Here is an 18,715-nt window from a genome sequence, read left to right as displayed (position 1 = left end):
AAACTTATACTGGAAAGAATTTAAATTTCAATCAAGAATATAAGATTGAAAGAAAATGGCCAATATTTTAGCTATAATTCAATGAATATAATTTTCTTGCACATAGGGACAATTAAAGTTGCAAAACTTTTACTTTATTAAAACATAATTGAAATATTGTATTAGTTTCAGGTGTACAGCATAGTCATTCAATATTTAAATATATTACAAAATGGTCACCACAGTAAGTCTAGTTACCATCTGTCACCATACAGACTTATTACAATAGTGACTATATTCCCTAGGCTGTGTCTCAATTTATAAGACACAGGAGTGTAATTTGTAACTGGGAGATTGTATCTCTTAATCCACTTAATCTATTGTATTCATCCATTCCCCCACTCCCCTCTGGCAACCATCAATTTGGTCTTTGTTATCCAGGAATCTGTTTCTGTTTTGTTTTTTCATATTTTTTAAATTCTACATGGTAAGTAAAATCATGCAGTGTTTGTGTTTCTCTGTCTGATGAATTTCACATAACATAATACCCTCTAGGTCTACCCATGTTTTTGCATATGTCAAGATTTCATTCTTTTTTATGGCTGAATAATATTCTTTCATATATATATATATATATATATATATATATACACACACACACACACACACACACATACACACACACACACACACACACCACACTTTCTTTATTCATCCATTTATCAATGAGCACTTAGGTTGATTACTTTGTCTATTATGAATGATACTGAAGTGAATATGGGGCACGTGTCTTTTCAAATTAGTGTTTTCATTTTCTTTGGACAAATACATAGAAATGGAAATACTGGATTGGATAGTTCTGTTTCTGCTACCTTTAAGAAGCTCCATACTGTTTTCCACAGTTGCTGCACCAGTTTACATTTCTACCAACAGTGTACAAGGTTTCCTTTTCCCTACCAACATCCTTGCCAACACTTGTTATTTCTTGTCTTTTTGTTACTAGCCATTCTGACAAGAGTGAGCTGATAACTAATTGTGGTTATGATTTGCATTTCCCTGATGGTTAGTGATGTTGAGCATCTTTTCATGTGTCTGTTGGCCTTTTCTATGTCTTATTTACAATATATCTATTTAGGTTCTTGACCCATTTTTTAATAGGATGTTTTTAATTGGATTGTTTTTTTGATAGAGGGTTTTATTAGTTTTTATGTATTTTAGATGTTAACCTCTTATCAGATATATCATTTGCAAATACCTTCTCCCATTCAGTGGGTGGCATTTTGTTGATTGTTTCCTTTGTTGTGTAGAACTTTCTGCTTGATGTAGTCCCATTTGTTTATTTTTGCTTTTGCTGTACTTGTCTTAGGAGACAGATTCAAAAAGATATTGTTAAGAATGATGTCAGAGAGCTTACTGCCTATATTTTCTTCTACGAGTTTTATGGTTGCAGGTCCTATTTTTAAGTCTTAAAACCATTTGTATTTATTTTGTGTATGGTGTATTTTGTAAATGATGTAAAAGTGGTCCAGTTTTCCTCACACCATTTACTGAAGAGAGTGTCATTTTCCCATTGTATACTCTTGACTCCTTTTGTTATAGAATAAATGGCCATATAAGTGTGGGTTTATTTTCTGGGCTGTGCATTCTGTTCCACTGATCTATGTGTCTGTTTCTGTGTCAGTACCATACTGTTTTGATTACTGGAGCTTTGTAGTATAGTTTGAAATCTCAGAGCATGATACTTCCAGCTCTGTTCTTCCTTCTCAAGATTTCTTTGACTATTTGAGGCCTTTTGTGGTTCCATGCACATTTTAGAATTATTTGTTCTAGTTCTATGAAAAACGCTGTTGATATTTCAGTAGGGATTGCATTGAATCTGTAGATTGCTTAGGGTAGTATAAACATTTAACAATATTTACTTATTTACTCTTCCAATCCATGAGCACACTGTATCTTTGCATTATTTGTGTTGCCTTCAATTTCTTTTATCAATGTCATAGTTTTCAGAGTATAGGTCTTTTACATTCTTGGTTAAATTTATTCCTAGGTGTTTTATTCTTTCTGATGTCAGTGAAAATGGGACTATTTCTTAATTTCTCTTTCTGATAGTTCATTATTGGTGTACATAAACACAATAGATGTCTGTATATTAATTCTGTATTCTAAAATTGCAGTACTTATTAAACTTATTTTATATGAGTTATGATAAGTCCTAGGCTCCACTTGGCATTTCAGCAGTTAGCTCATGTCTGGTTGAATTATTAAGATTAAGTTATTTACATTTTATGTTAACATGGATAAACATTTTGAAGTTGATAAACTCATTTGAAATCTATAGCTCATAACAATGTATTAAGTGTCTTTATTCTAGTCATTGCAGTAAGTTCCATAGAGCTAAAATAGATAAGATACTGTGGAATATAAAACACATACACAAAAAATTATTAAATAATGAAAAACTTAGTAATAGACATATATAATGTGAATCTTCAAACAAACAAAAAACCTTGTAGGGGTTATCCTGTAAGGTGAAGAGGAGGGTAAGAACATTCCCATCATAGGGAACTTCATTTGAAGACCCATGAAGATAGAAAATAACATAAAATAATTGGGGAACTACATAGTTCAGCATAGTTAGATCATAAAGTTCAAGCAGAGAAGCATGAAGATATGTTTGGAGAGATAGGAAGGGTCCATGGCAAGGTAAGTTAGTTGTGGCATATAGGGAATTTTGACCTAAAGAGCTATTGAAAAGTTTTATGAGATAGTTTCTGCTTTAACTAGGGCACCCTGGCAATAGTGTGGAGAAAAGGTATGAGACCACAAGATTAAAAGCAGGGAAAGTAAGTAGTTAAGGGACTGCTGAAATAGCGCACAGGAGGGATGTTTTGAACCTCAAAAGGGACAGTGATACTAGTGATAAAGAGGTGGGAAAAGATTAAAAAAAAAAAGGAGATAAAACTGCCAGACCAAGGGGCAACTGCCAATGGGCGGACGATCTGTGGGGCAGAGAGAGACAGAGGAATCAGGAATAATTATTTTTGGGCTCTTCATTTGAATGACTGGATAGATGGCTTGGCATCAACTTGACTAAAGAAATATGAGTTAGAAAGAGTAGGAACAAGACTTGAGAGATAAGGGGAGAGAGGAGGGAATTTTACTGATCATTGCACTTGCAGGCAAATTGGCCCCTTCTACATTAGTGGATGTGAAATGAAAACACAGAGACATCAGAAGGTGTGCACTATCTGAGGAATTTTAATATAGAATGGGTATTCTCAGCTACACTAGCATATTTATTATTCTCATTTTTCACTTTGTGATACTGTAGCATTTTATTAGAATTTCTTCTATTTTTCAAATATTCTTCATATATTAAACTGGGTTAAGCTTGCCCATTTATAGAGAAAGGCAGTAATGGATTAGACTGATTTTTTTAAGCATTCCATAATTCCATCCCAGGGTTTACATTTAATTTTAAAAGTTTAAGAAAGTTTATTAAGCATCCCTAGATTTATTAATGAGTTAAGGATTTATCAGCCTTAATTTATTTCATGGAATTATAGCTAAAATAAATAGTTAGCTCAAGCTATCCATCTGGTTCATGTTTACTCTGAGATTAATGTTTATGCTTCTTAGATTTGGCTATTACCTCATCACTAAAATGCAGTTAGTAAAACTCAAACCAAATAAAACCAAACAAAAAATCATTTAACCCAAACTGCTACCCCATAAGGTAATAACCCCTATTCATTTCCAAGCAGCCATAAATTAATGGTATGTTAGACTATAAAAGGATTTCAAGGGGTGCGTGGGTGGCTCAGTTGGTTAAATCAAGTATCTTGATTTTAGCTCTGGTCATGATCTCACAGTTCTTGAGTTAGAGACCCACATGGGGCTCTGCACTGACAGTGGGGATCCTGCTTGGGATTCTCTCTTTCCTTCTCTCTCTCTGTCCCCACATCACTCACCCTCTCTCTCTAAAAATAAATAAATAAAAGAAAAAACAAAAAGATTTCAAAGCCTGACTATATAGACATAAGAAAGACCTTTGTTCTAATAATTGATCCTGGAGCCACATATACTGTTGTGCATTTTCCCTTTGCTTTATTTATATAAGATTTAAAAGGCTAGACATATTAGATCACATAATTATAGAAAGATCTGATGACACAAAATTTCCAGCAACACTAAAATGAAGAGATGTAGATTTCTCACATTTCTGTGCCTCTAAACACTAAAAATTTCTTCACTTACATTTATCATAGTATATTCTGTAGAATTACACTTGCAATACAAATGTTAGGAAGTCATTTATACCATGATTTGCTCTGTATAGGAGTCCAATAACTTACTTCGTTGTGATAGGAATGATCTATAGGGCTGACACAAAGGTGGCATTTAAACTTCCAGGATATGAATTTTAATCATTTCTAAATTATTATGGCTATAATGTACTAGATGATACCCAAGTGACTTAGAAGAGTTGATATACTTTCCTAAACACCTAAAAGAGTACTACATTTTGGTCTGGGGAAAATCCAACATTTTATGTTTAGTCAATTACAAGAAAAGGTGCGCTATGTATCTATTGTTTACTTTGCTAAATATTCTTAGAACAATACTTAGATCTCAAAGGCATCAGTGTTATCCAATGGAAATTATGAAACTACTGAAACTAAAAGGATTTAAATGGAGCAATATGAGACATGGTCCATTTATATAACTGCACCTTGGCAAGAAGGTTCAGTGAAAGTCATGACTGGTTTGTTTAACATCTTGGTATATTCCAGATTAGGCAGATGGGTCATGAGTATGAGACTGATATTTGAAATTTGAACTAGACATAGTTGTGATCATTTCCAGTTTTCTTTGTAAAGCAAATCCTAAGTATTTTTTTCTTCTGTCAGACTTTTTAAAATAACCACTGTCTTGTAATAATTGTCCTCAACTTTATTTTTTTCCAAACTGGTTTTAACATGTAACTCCACAACTGTTTGAGAGCAATTGAACAAAGACATTTTCCCCAGGGAATGGGAAACAATAATTTTAATACTACCATAAGTAGAAATAATGATTCCAAGGTACCAAGTAGCAAGCCCAGCATCCCTATAAACCCACCACAGGGTGAAATTCATTTGAATGAGTATCTTATGGGAAAATTTGGCAGAATCGCTTTGAAGCATTTTTTACATGAGAAATAACACACACTTGTTAATTTCCTAGTAACCAAAGGGCCACATTAAAAAGATTTGTTACAGTTGAGGGATTTTTCAGGGTTATGATAATCACCCATCAATATCAAAACATGAGATGCACAAGACTCTGAAAAAAAAAAAATAAAACCAGTAACTTTCATTTTTATACTCAGTAGTGGGTCCCTGGGAAGTAACTGGATGTCCTTGATACTCTACTATGGTTAGTTTCTGCTGCTCCAGGCATTTTGCTGAATACTGTTTTTACCTTTATGGGCATGCAATCATAAACAGTGCCAGGAAATGGTGAAAGAAGTACATGTACTTATTATTTTGTTCTGTTTATAGTAAGAATTCAGAAAATGTGGAACTCATGATTAGAATGAATGCTTATTGCTTTTCATGTGTTTAAATAATTCAAGTTGGTTGTTTTAAAAATTACAGTGGAATAAATTTGGAGTAAAAACTTCTTTCGTTTTTGACTAACATTTGATTTCATGTGAAACTAAATTGTTGAATGTGAAATATAGTAGGCCATGGAATTCTAGTGTATTTTTTCTTCACAGTACTGTATCTCTATTTTAATGAATTTAATGCAATTCAGCCTTGGAACTTTAATATGTTTAAAGCCAAAAATGTATTATGGTTCATAACCCTTGGGTTTCACAGATGGATCTACAGTAAGTGATTTAGTACATACAAATATGCAATGAAAGGACAAGCTCGTTGTGATGGCAATATACTTTGTTATGATTCATCCCTGGGAGACAGAACAAAATATAAAATATTTCTCATCAAACTGAATTTTTATATAGCTGCATTATTAGAAATATTACCATTAGGGTTTTTTTTTTGCCATATTTATCTCATAGCCATAGCCTGATTTTAACAGAGACACAAATGGTTTCAGATGGGGTACAAAGTTCACACTTAACATAATGTTGACAACAACCTTTATTTGGCTATTCAAATCTTTCTTGAGCCAGATATCCACAAATTAACGTGAACATCTTATATTAATTAGGAATAGTAATGCCTCAAAGGACAATATCATTTAATTTCCCTCTATATCCTTCTGTCTGCCACATAGTAGGATCTCTATAAATGCTTCCAAATGAATGGATGAATTCACATACAAGTGTCCTGAAAACTTACTATTTATAACCTTAATGTACATTATGTCATTGGCTGTACAAAATGCTTTGACATATTATGCATTAGCTATAAAACCAGAATTTTTAAACTTCTTTCACATAATAAATTTGGTCATTTTGGGGGGGGTCTATAATTTAGATAACATATAATTTTACAAAGCATAATGACATGATATATTCCTGCCATATACAGCTAGCCAGAGGTTTTGACAGCTATGCTGTGTTCCATATATATATATATATATATATATATATATATATATATATATGCAGGAGATTTTAATTTAGGTCAATAACTCATTTTCTCAATAATGGGCACTATTTCCCATTAACCAGAATAATTCCTACATAGGTGAGGTACTTATGAAGTAACACAGTAATGGAAAATATAGACTTAGGTGGGTTCAGGTTTTTAAGACTCATATCCCTAGCAACAAGAAATTCTCAATATAAATACAAAGTAAAGGTTTTTTAAAATCATACATAATATAAACAGAAGTATTATCTTGCTTGATTTGCATTTATCAGCATTTTAATAAAAGACTATATTAACTTCAGTGTTCTATCATTTCATTACTGTTAAATTCCTCGTGAGTTTTGTTTCTTATAAAATGTGGTCAATGGAACTCTCATGTATGAAAATGAGGTGAGGACAACAGATTATACAATTTTTAACATAACCACAAATAACTGTAATATGGGGTTTATAAAGAAAGCTAAGATAATGTCAACTTCAAACTGTGTCAACACAAGGATAAATTAACCTCCTTGGCCTCAGTTTCATTGCTTCCCAAGACATGTCTTCTCATGTCTATTTATATGCTAAATATCCCATGCATATAATGCTGTTATTATTACCCTATCACTATTTCATCATCATTATTATTTTTGATTAAAAGTTTTAAGAATTAAAAAGCTGCAGCACTTCTTCTAACAGAAGGTATAGCTTCATCTTTTTTCCTCTGGCCTAATAGATATCTCACCTTCTAGGAAGAAATCTAGTGACTATGGAAGATGATTTTTTTTTATTGTGATCTTTTTTTTTTTTCTCAGTAAGTTATGACACAGCAAATAAGTAAATAAAGTGAATGGAAAGTATGAGGATATACTCTCCACAATAACACATTTTTACTCTGCACTAGACTTTTCATTTATAAATTAAAAAAAATTATTTACATTTTAACCTAATACCTTTATAAATATGATTGAATTTATAAATCCATTGCAAAGAATTGAAAGCTGAATAAAATGTGATTTATTTCAGATTAAGAATATAGCTGGTAAACCTTGAATAATATGAGATAATCAAGATGGATGGATGGATGCTGACTGAGAATATGCTTTTTTATTTATGTCATCATCTGTTAAGGGGTTTTCCAAAAATATTTTCATCAAATTAAACGCTTAATGTTTTTCATTAACACTAAACCTAAGTAAATGATATTAACCTTCAAAAAAAGTGCCAAGTTTAATTCAAGAATAAAATGTCTTTCCATATCTAGTAATTTGAGCTCTTAACCCCTTACACCAGTGTACAATCAGTACCACTATTTATTTTTCTCCTATCAGCACTTCAGGGTGCTCTAAAAGAACCGTTGTTTCAAGGTATTTCAGTAAAAGAAACCTTCAGGCATCTGTGCTTTAAGTTTTTATCTTGGCAAATTTCATTTTGACACATTTATATCTTTATAACATAACTATTCAACTTTAATTTTCCACGGTGGTACCAGGAAATATATATATTTATCCTGCTATAAGATGGTATATGTTGATATGTTCTTATACTTTAAAATTTGCCATGCTACTAAAATTTTAAAAAAGTTAAATTAGAATATAATGGGTAGGTTAATAATTACTTCTACATTTCTTTTCTACTATTTTTGTACTTGTAAAAACAATTTGTGTCCCCTTGAAGCAACTTAGAATGAAAGGTAGATTTTTCTATAATGGGTGATCCAATGTTTTTCAGACATTGTAACAGCATATTTCTTCTATAAAAAATTAATAAAGCCTAGAAAGTAGAGGTGGAACAGAACTTTAATAACATTGTGTTTTATGTCATGCTCAGATGCATGTTAAAGGCCTGGCTAGTTACCAACCCCAAGACTGGTAATTCAGTTCTCAAGACTTGGATTCTTCATTCATAAAATGATACAAATAATAGTTTAGCTCATGAAGTAGCTGTGAGGGTTAAATGAAACAATGCTTGTGTAGTTTTTTTTTTTTTTAATGTTTATGTATTTTTGAGAGAGAGAGAGAGAGCGAGCCAGCGAGCAGGGGAGGGGCCAAGAGAGAAGGAGATAGAGGATCCGAAGCAGACTCTACGCTATAGCAGAAAGCCTGATGCAGGGCTTGAACTCACCAACCATGAGATCATGGCCTGAACCTAAGTCAAATGCTTAACCAGTTGAGCCACCCAGGTACCCCGATACTTGTGCAGTCTTAAACCTAACTTTTAACATTTAGAAGGTAATAGAAAGAATTACAAGGGAAGTAAGTATGGAGCTCTGGTGAAGCACACCCCTGTTCTCCTTCTGGGTATCATTAATGGTGCAGAAGATGAATTTCAAATACTTTCTCCACCTCATTCCCATCTTAAATGGAGGTTTTATCAATAATCCAGAAAACAGGGGTTCAGATAAATGATAAGCATTTCCCTTAGTATGTGCTAGATTCTTTCTACTCTCTCAGTGAGGCATAAAATCAGGAGGGGCCCATGCATTAGAGGAGCTTTAGGGTTACAGTACAATTAGGAGCTAACATTCAAAATGACTCTTATCTCACACATAAATGCTGATAATAGTGGGTAGTATATTAACGGTATCCCTAGTAAGTACTAAGTGGGGCAGGGGGTGATGTTTGCTATTGAGTAGACTTCATGGGGTATCAGAAATTTCATGATTGCTGCTGCCATTTTCCAATCTTAGGAGGTACCTCAAGTATCATGACAGAAAGAAAAGAACACTAGTTTTGGATAGATGATTGGATAGAACAGTCTCTGTTCCTTGTCACTTGAAAAGAATCTTCTTTATTATCTTGTTTTTTTAAGATTAACAGTGAGAATAATTTCCAGAGTTCACAGGCCCACATATTAAAGAACAGGATAGGATCTATGTGCCAACCTGAACACTACATTAGTCAAATACAAAATAGTGTACCTAGCATAATGGATGATGTTGTAAGGCAGCAAATCAGGCTGTGGTCTGCTGGGAAATACTGGATATAGCCTGACTCTCTCACGCATCCATGGTCTACAGGTCAGTAAGGAGGCTCTTCTTCTGGGGTAAGAGAAGCAACTGAATCATGTGCTTCTTATTTTCCAAAAAGGCTAATATGGACTTAATCACACACTTTTCAAAAGCAATATGTACTACTGCCATCCTGGGATCCTCAGAAATCTCATCCAAGTATGACACTGGGCTCAAAACCCTGGGATTTGTGATCTATATTGATTTTTAGATGCTGCTATTTGGATGTGCCTTCCTTTGCTCCAGAGAAATAAGTGACAGACAGAAACAGAAAAACAACATAAGCACTCCCATCTGAGGGGGGAGACAGTTGAATATTGCAGTCACTGGTTTACAACAATTCAGAAATCCAATGACACAGATATTACCAGGCTACCTATTTTAGGAACAGGGAATTTTTTTTTTTTAACCAGATCCTTGTTCTGCTCCCTGGGAATCCCTCGTTCAGTCCATTGTTTTCCATGGCTTTCAGCTCCAACCTTGATTTTTCCTCCTTTCAACTCTCCTTGGCCACTGCTGAAGACATTATTGGAAACATCTCTGAAGACTTTTCCCAGTCTAGTTCTTGCTCTAAGAAAAATAGGGGTCCAATAGGCCTTTCCCCTTTTTAACCACCTCAGCCCCCTTTCATCTATGCAGGCAAAGATTTTGTTTGTATAATTTTTTTAAACAATTTGTGGTTTCCAATTAATTTTGTGGTATGAATTTTCTCCACCAAAAACATATACCCACAATTCTCTCTACTTTGGTTTGGCATGTCAGGATGCTATGGAAGACACTTGAGATTCTTAGAAACACTTTTTTTCCCCCTAGTTGAGAGGGTCTAATATATACTATCTGAATTCTTTCAAATGTCTTAAGAAGGAGTCTCACTCATAACTATACTATTGCCTGAATCATGGACTCAGATCTTGTTTTTTTGAGAATATTTTGTCATTTCGATAAACTAGGATAAAAAAGTTTTATTTTCCAACCCAGCTACAAGCAGGTTAGACAGCACTATTTCTGAGGTTGGGCTAGTGACTGGGGCAATAGGGGGCAACCAGGAACGAGTATCACATGCTCTAATAGGTCAACTCTGGCCCTGTTCACAGGACAATGCCACAGTTCTAAAAGGGAATGGTGAAGAGCAAGGCTTCAGAAGTGTTACATGGTCATTTCCACCACCTTCTAATGACCAGCTCAGGTTCCAGGGGAAATGGAATCTGTCTCTTTATGGAAAGAGTGAAGAAGGGTGGACATTTTTGCAATCTGGCATAAAAATTATAACATGAACTGTTGGTTAGACTTCATGTAGCATTAGGTAACCTGGAATTGATTGTTACCATTTTGTGTTCTTTGTGAGCATCCCATATACCATGAAAGTTAGAAATAGACAGTGGTTGGACAAAGGAAGTCTCTGTTGCTACCATCTGTTGAGATTTCTCTCTATTATCTCATTTAATCTAAAAACCAGGCTATTTCCTTGTGGCCAGGAACACAGGGCAGAGCCTATATACAGTCCGGGGCATTAGAAAATGGCAAATTCAAAATATCAGGCACAGCATAATAGTTAAAAAGAGACTCTTACAATTGACACTAATCACTGCTGGTGTCCAAGAGAAGTTTTCAGAGAGGAAAAATAAACAGATCTCAAACCAAGATTATAATCAGAATGGCTTCAGGTTTTATAATTGTCAAAGTGGAAACTAGAAGATAGTGGAGCAATGTCTTTGAAATTCTGAAGGGAAATATTCACAACCTAGAAATCTATAGTTACAAAACTTCCAATCAAATAAGAGGATTGAAATTCTTTAAAGTAAGAACTTTAAGGATTTGCTTCTCACATGCACTCTGTTAGGAAATTACACCAGGATATGATTCACCAAAGAAGGGAAAAAGAAAAGGATAGGGAGAAGAACAGAAAAAAAAAAAAAAAAGAGGGAGGGAAGGCAGAAAGTAGGTGGGCACTGTACACTGGAAAAGAAGATCCCATATTGAGAAGAGGGGAAGGAAATCCCTTGAGGATGGAGAACGCGCAGCCCAAGATCCCTGCTGCTGACAGATGTATAAAGGTAAATTAGCAGTTTGGAGCAGGTTAAATAATTGGCAGACAAAGAAAGGGAACTCATTATCCACCAACCTAATGAAAGTCAATGGGATTATCATTCTTATGGATGATGATGTATATGCTAAAATTAACCGCAAGACAGTGAAGGGTTGGTTGTGTTCCTAACCTGATGGCTATCCTAACTCTTACACTAGTGTCTTCCTGCTAATCAGTATCTATGTAAGAGACTTCTGTTGCCTGTAGGCTACAACGCTGAAGAGAAGACAAATTTGCCAAATAAAAGGAATTACTTTATATGTTTATATATGCTGGTATATTCATAGATTTATCCCTATAAGGATACTGAAGAAGCAGAGAAAACTGCTTGCTTCTGGATAGGAAGATTACATGGTTGGATATTAGACAGATACTTCATTATCACTATTTACTCATCTCTTTCTTTCTGTATCTTGATATGGAACGGTCTTCAAGGAATGCTTTTAAAAGATAAGAGTAATGTGCACAACATTATGTATAGCAGCGAACCACCGTTTTGGTAAGAAAAATATACATTCACATACACGCATACATGTCTATGCACATAAACATGTATGCACATATATGCACACACATTTATATTTCTTTTTAAAAAATGTCTACTTACTTTTGAGAGAAAGACAGAGGCAGAGACTGAGTGGGGGAGGGACAGAGAGAGAAGGAGACACAGAATACGAAGCAGGCTCCAAGCTGTCAGCACAGAGCCTAACCCAGAAACCATGAGATCATGACCTGAGCCAAAGTCAGTCTCTCAACTGACTGAGCCACCCAGGCGCCCCAACAAGTTTGTATTTCTTATTCCTACAACACCCTCAGAATATTTTTTTTAAACTGGTAAAATTGGTAACGTCTGAGAGAAAAAAATGGATGCACATCAATTGTAGAGAGAAGTGGCTTACTTTTCAACTTAAACCTTTTCATACCTTTTGCTTTTGCAACATATGTCTACATTATTAACTCAACTATAAGATATAAAAATAAATTACTTTGATTAAAATGATAAAATTATTCAAAAATGTGACTGCCATAGAAACTGGAGGTTGTCCCCTGAGTCGTTTTTCTACTCTACAGTCTGTCTGGCCGCTTCGCCTCAGTCAAATGATACAGCCACTCTATGGGTCTGTTTTATCATCTGAGGTTCAGTAATATTTTACCTAAAACATTTGTAATTCAGGTTTATTGTTATTTCTATCAAGAGATGACAACTTCACCTAATTTTCTGTCCTGTAACACAACTTTTTGTTTTGTTTTACTATTAAGTAACCCACACAGTGCCTAGAACAGTGACTGACAGTGACTGGATACCAGACAGAGGTTTATAGAGTGAATGACTGAACAGATAATGCCCCAATTATTATTGGAACAATTTACCAGGAGTCTGACATTTTAGGCACCATTTAGTTCCACTTAAGGTGTTAATATGCAACTATGCTCTCCCTGGAAGTGTAGCAACTACCCAAGGGTTCACCCTGTTTGAACAGTCTGGAAAGCAAGGCTCTCATTCAGAAAGAACCTGTTATTTGTATGTCTTGTCTCTTCTCCCTCAGTGGCTGCAGCAATACATATTTACTCTCAAACTCAGTTGTGATTTAGGTGCCAGACATTAGTAGTCCAATTAGCACTCGTATCCTGACAGAATGAGGGACAAGTCACCTCATATTGTTAGAATTTACAAACTGAAATTCTCAGATTCTGTAGAGAAAGCCTACACCAAGTTGTCAAAAGAAAATCTGACTTGCTTGTTAAAAATGGAAATCTGTGTTTTTTAATATTTTAAATAGATGTTTGCTTCTGATTCAATATGAAAAAAATACCTGTGCCAGAATTTGATGGTGTGGAGGCTTGACTAACATTAAAACAAAACTATTTTTAACTGATTAATGAATAAAAAAGTACATTGCAAGAAATATATCAAAAAAACCTAATTAAATGTTCATCTGCATTGTGACTACTTTTCTGTGGGTGACATTTGCGATAATTAAGTTTTCATTTTTTAGGACACATAACTTTACAAAAAAATTCAGAAAGCTACATTCAAAAGTTCTGGTTGAAGGGGGAGACAACCTAAAATTGAACAGTATGGTTGAAAAAATTGTGTATATGTGACCTTAAACCATCTTAGATTTTGATATATTTTAGTAGAGATGAAATCCATATTGTAAAATTTTCCAACCCAACATTAAAATAAAAGAAGTAAAATGTATATGCACATTCATTCATTTATAACAGCTAGTCACAGTTGAGAACAGGCACTGTTTCAGTGTTTGGGTTTTAAAATGTGGATTATACATTAAATTTTTTTTTGAGTCCTGGTAGCTTCATGTATATGTATCTAAATAAATATAAGCAGCCACTTAACTTTTTTTTTAAATTATGCAAATCTAAACTGCATATCCAAGACAGTTCAAGCAAACATAAGATTCACTCATGGGAGAGTAACAAATGAGTGCATTATTTCTAACTAGATTGATAAAATTCAAATCAATTCTCTAATCCATCTATTTTCCAGCATATAATTCATAAAATTCTTCATTCCACACATATTTCTTGAGTGTGTCCTGTACACTCAGAAGTATCCTAGGTATTGGAGATACACTAATGAACAAAACAAGTTCCAAGTAACCATGTTCACATTATCTAGTCTGCTATGGAACTGCAAAACACACAGTCAATAAAGGAATTCAATTAAAAGCGTAGAGCTTCTGTTGGGTCAGCTCACACATTGCCAAGCACATAAGGGGAGGATGGAGGGATGGTCAATGTGCTTGGTTTAACACCACTGCTGTTAAACCAAAATTCTTTTCACTTCACACCCTTGCCACATCACACATTCCCCAACTTTCTAAATGGCTGACTCCTTTGAATCACTAGATCTAAAGTGGTGCTGTTCATAGCCTACCTTGCCACATCCAAGTCCCTTTTTAATTGCAAGCTCTCTTTTCTTTCCTTCCTAGAACATTTCACAACCTATGGGTATCTCATTTATCTTGAATTCCTGGATACTCTCCATCACCCTCCTATCTACAACCTCCACACCGGAAGTAAGGTCCTTATGCATCTTGTTCCCTATTGCCAAGCAAAGTCTATGACATATAAAAGAATCTCAGTAAATAATGAATGCAGTAATCTATGAAACATTTAGGAGATACACAGAATAGATAGTAAAGAGTCCTGTAGGTAGTGAGCACATAACTCAGCTGACCTAAAGGAAACAGAGGAGTGAGGTTAATGCTAATGTATGGGAAAGGGAGATTCTAATCTCTTGCTCTTAACAACAAAAATATTTTGAACCCAGAACACTGCTTCTGCATTCAGGCCTAACCTGATTATATATTCTGTACTCAATTTCTGTGACACTGCCTCCTTTCATGCTCAGTATATATCTCTATAATAATCTTCTCTTTAGCTAACCTGGATGAGTCTCTCTGTGTCAAATAGTATAACCAATCTACCGGAAAAAACTTATTTGATTTATGAGTTGTTCCCTTAGAGACTTGTGTCACAATATCTGTGATATAGGATAACATTTTTAAATCCTCTCCTCAGAGAGCTGACATATTTTTCTTAACAGTATTAAACCAGTAAGAAATGAAATTATTCTAGTTATGAGAAAAGATTTACCCTACTCTAGTAGTTCAAATCAATTCAGATTATGTTGATTATCTTGTGTGTGATCTGGAGCCATCAGAATATTTCCTGATGGTAATTTATATCACAATATTAAAACCACAATATCCAAGTTGGGTCCCAGTCATCAGCCAGAGGAAGTAGTTTAATGAAATGTAAAAAGCTTTTTGGGTACCCTGAGCTCAATTGAGTTATTCTCATTTGACAGCCAGTTCCAGTTATAAGGCTTACACTCTAAGGAATTTGGAGGTTTATGATTTTTGAGATTACCTACCCTCTCTGTGGCTACCCAGTGGCTGACGTTTGCTCTGTTTTAGAGATAACAGGTTCTAATTTTTTTTATTTAAGTACTAGAAATAGAATGTTTTATCAAGTGCCCTGCATTCTAATGGAACTTCTTAGTATCAGCTGTATCAAGGGCTAAATATTCCACTCATAAAACACTGAATGTTTTTCTGGATTTATACAAACCCTAGGGAATTTTGCCATGAGTGTATTCCTTATGGATGTTTTGGAGAATTTTTGAGATCTGTGACTTGCATACAATTTCAGTGACTAATTTTTACAAGAAGTTCATTTAGATAAATAAGGTTCAGTTAGTATTTTCATTTCTAAGACTTATAGACCTTTCACAAATAACAGAAAGGAATGGCAGCAACATCGTCTCCCACTGGCAGGAAAGGAAGCAACATCTCCATCATTTCCTGTACAAATACACCAAACTACTTGCATCCGTCTTCTCTGATGTCATTATAGATGCCTCTTACCTATTTCAAGCCACTTTTTTTTTTTTCATTTTGGTCCTAGATCCAATCTACTCCTGCCTTCTTAAAAACATTGCTTTTGCAATAATATTCCCCACTGTAAATTTTTCCTCTCAAAAACTCTATCCTTAGAGAATAACTTATATTTTATCTTAACAGAATTAAAGCAGTAAGACTTGCAATTTTACTAGAAATGTAAACAGATTATCCTACAAGTATCAACATATAAGTCATCAGCAGTACCTTCTATTCTAAAAGCAATCAGAAACTCTCTTGGCCCAGTGGCGACACATAGTACATGCTTGCAAATGTTGAACAACCAGTTTTCCAGAGGATTGGTGGGGAAGAAGGTAGCTTGTAGCATTTTCCAAAGTCTATGGTGTAATACTCTCACCCGGGCTGATTTCAAGTCATTAGTGTAATGTCATTGAGTACAGAGTTGCAAACAAATGCTCAGTACTCACTAATATAAGTTGTCTTTCTGCCATATGAACACAGCTATAAATAAACTGAAGCACATTCATTAGAGAATCAGTGGTTATGCCCCTTCCACTCCCAAAATCATATACTGAAGTCCTACCCGCCAATCTGATGGTATATTAGAATGTGGGGTCTTTAGGAGATAATTAGGTTTAGATGAGATCATGAGTGTGGTCCCCCATGACAGGACTGTTGTCCTTATAAGAGGAAGGGAGATCAGAACCTTTCTCTCTTTGTCATGTGGGGACACAATAAGAAGGCAAGCTAGAAAGAGGGCTCTCACCAGGAACCAAATATGTCAGCGGATTGATTTTGGACTTCTAGCCTCCAGACCTACCTATTATTAGAAAAGATACTTTGCATAATTTCAATCTTTTAAATTGTATTAAGACTTATTTTATGGACTAACATATGGTTTATCCTAGATAATGTTCCATATACACTTGAGAAACATGTACTCGCTGTTGTCATCTATTCCTTTTTCTTTGAGATATAATTCACATATAACATTTTATTAGTTATATTAGTTATAAGGCTTAGAGTGTAAGCCTTATAACTGGAACTGGCTGTCAAACATGATTCGATAAATTTTATATCACAAAATGATCACTTTAAGTCTAGTCAACATCCATCACCACAAATAGTTATGATATTTTTTATTGTGATATGAACTTTAATATTCACTCTTAGCAAGTTTTAAATACGCAATACAGTATTATTAAATGTCTATTGTTTAGGCCTCCCAGTCTATGGAAATTTGTTATAGCAGCCCAAGCTAATCAAGATAGAATATATAATAGTAAAATCTTGCAAATTATTACCAAGTGATAAAGTTTGAGTTTCTTATCTTTGTGTTTTTTTTTTTTTTTTAATTTTCCTTCTTTTTAAATAATAGCTTATTGGAGATCTATACATTATCCATAGGTGATCTTACTTTGGTTCACAGGTTAAAGATGATCTGTAGATTTATGATTCTCAAATCTCTGTCTCTGGCCTTATTTCCAAACTCAAAATCACCCCATAATCCACAATCATTTGCAAAGCTGCTTTCTTAACTTGTATACTTAATAGGCATCTGAAACAGTATATTCAAAAGAGAACACATCCTTTCCTATACAAATTTGGCTGTTATAAAAACCCTGTGGCTTCATGTTATTACAATGTTCTGAGTTGCTCAAACTGAAAATCTGGGCCTCTTCCTTCATTTCCTTTTCCCTCACCTTGCAGATCCAAGCTGAGCAGGTTTTATTTTCAAAACATTTCCTAAATCCATTCACTTCTCCCTATATTACCACCTTTATCTGATTTCTTCCTCTGGACTTATGCATCTCTCTTTTCTCTCTGCCTCATATCTTGAGCTTCTAAAATCTGCTTTCCAAATCCTAAAAAATACAACAATATATATATATGCTTATATACATAATGCTTACTCAGTACTTAAGTACCAGACACTATTACAAAGTACTTTAATTTTGTAGTTTTCTTGATTGTTTCCTTTGCAGTGCAGAAGCTTCTTATCTTGATGAGGTCCCAATAGTTCATTTTTGCTTTTATTTCCCTTGCCTTCAGAGATGTGTCAAGCAAGAAATTGCTGCAGCTGAGGTCAAAGAGTTTGTTGCCTGTGTTCACCTCTAGGGTTTTAATGGTTTCCTATCTCACATTCAGGTATTTCATCCATTTTAAGTTTATTTTTGTGTATGGTGTAAGTAAGTGGTCCAGTTTAATTCTCTGCATTTTGCTGTCCAGTTCTCCCAGCACCATTTGCTAAAGAGACCACCTTTTTTCCATTGGATACTCTTTCCTGCTTTGTCAAAGATTAGTTGGCCATACATTTGGGAGTCCAATTCTGGGTTCTCTATTCTATTCAATTGGCCTACAGGTCTGTTTTGTGCCAGTACCATACTGTCTTGATGATTACAGCTTTGTAGTAGAGTCTAAAGCCTGGGATTGGGATACCTCCCATTTTGGTTTTCTTTTTCAACATAACTTTGAGTAATCGAGGTCTTTGTAGTTTCATGCAAATTTTATGATTGTCCATTTTAATTGTGAGAAGAATGCCGGTGCAATTTTCATTGGGAGTGCATTGAATGTGTAGATTGCTTTGGGTAGTATTGACATTTTAACAATATTTGTTCTTCCAACCCATGAGCATGAAATGTTTTTCCATTTTTTAAATGTCTTC

Source organism: Panthera onca, chromosome A1 (assembly GCF_046562875.1).
Source record: "Panthera onca isolate mPanOnc1 chromosome A1, mPanOnc1 haplotype 2, whole genome shotgun sequence".
Classification (NCBI taxonomy): Eukaryota; Metazoa; Chordata; class Mammalia; order Carnivora; family Felidae; genus Panthera; species Panthera onca.
This window is presented reverse-complemented; position numbering follows the sequence as displayed.